The sequence below is a fragment of the Humulus lupulus genome, chromosome 7 (genome assembly GCF_963169125.1).
Source record: "Humulus lupulus chromosome 7, drHumLupu1.1, whole genome shotgun sequence".
NCBI lineage: Eukaryota > Viridiplantae > Streptophyta > Magnoliopsida > Rosales > Cannabaceae > Humulus > Humulus lupulus.
This window is the reverse complement of record NC_084799.1, coordinates 131609089-131610371: the sequence shown is the minus strand read 5'-3', so window position 1 is coordinate 131610371 and position 1283 is coordinate 131609089. Positions and strand designations below refer to the sequence as shown.

General features: G+C 40.2%; 1 non-coding gene across 1 annotated transcript; it reads left to right on the top strand.

Moving 5' to 3' along the window:
* Positions 1–221: 221 nt before the first annotated feature.
* On the top strand, positions 222–328 carry LOC133793092 (small nucleolar RNA R71). The gene has a single exon (XR_009874553.1). It is a non-coding gene; the product is annotated as a small nucleolar RNA R71 (small nucleolar RNA).
* The last annotated feature ends 955 nt before the right edge of the window (positions 329–1283 follow it).

Genomic DNA, 1283 nt, shown 5'->3' with positions numbered 1-1283 from the left:
TCAGTTTTGAAATTGCATCCACTTCATACATACCGGCCACTTTCCTTGAAGAACTTCTTTCACTTGGCCACTGCTGATTATTCATGGCCATTTCTTCCAACAAGTCATATGCCTCATTGGCGCTTTTTCTCATAAACGCACCACCAGTTGCTGCATCAATGAGTGTGCGAGTAGTACCACACAACCCATTATAAAAATTATGGACTAGCATCCATTTCTCTATTCCGTGATGCGGGCACTTTCTTATCAATTCTTTGAATCTCTCCCAAGCTTCATAGAGAGACTCATTATCCAACTGAGAAAAATTATTGATCTCTCCTCTCAACTTAGATGCTTTCGCTGGAGGGAAAAACTTGGAGAGGAACTTCAGTGCTAGATCATTCCAGGTATTGATTGAGTTAGGTGGCAAAGATACCAACCAACTCTTAGCTCGCTCCCTCAGAGAAAATGGGAACAATCTCAGTCTGATAGCATCATCACTAACTCCGTTCATCTTAAATGTCTGACAGAGCTCCATGAAGTTAGAGAGATGCATGTTTGGGTCTTCAGTGGGTAGTCCCCCAAACTGGACTGTGGACTGAACCATCTGAAGTATGGCTGGCTTTATTTCAAAATTGTTTGCATCTACGGTGGGTGGTCTTATACAAGACTGGACCCCTGTCATTGTTGGCAAAACATAATCCCTCAGGCTACGGTCGGGTGGATTCTGACCATTAGCTGGGTCTTCTATGGCACCCCCATTATTACCGTAGTTGGCCATAACTTCCTCTTGCTCAATCCTATGTGCAACTCTTTCCAACCTTTTGTTTTTTCTGTTTTGCCGACAAGTCTTCTCTATCTCAGGATCAACAGGCACTCTTGCAGCTGGTCCTTGACGTCGCATAAACCAATGGTACCTGAGATGAGATAAGAAGAATTTGACACAAACAAGTTAGCAAAAAGTGAAAAGAAAACCAAATTAGAATTTAATCCAATTAACGTAATATTAACTAAACAATTCCCCTGCAACGGCGCCAAAAACTTGTTGCTTATATTTTAATACACGCAAGTGCACGTATCATACAAGTAGTACTCACACAGGTGAGGTCGAACCCAAGGGAATTGTAGCTAAGTACTAACAAAATTGGATCTATATTTCTATTTGGCTACAATAAAATTTGTTGTTTAAATAATACTGCAGAAACAAAATAAGCAAAATCAACAATTAAGAAATTAAGGTTTTAACAATGGATGCGAAGATAGGGATATGATTTCAATTGCTTCGATTACCCAATTGTTAACGC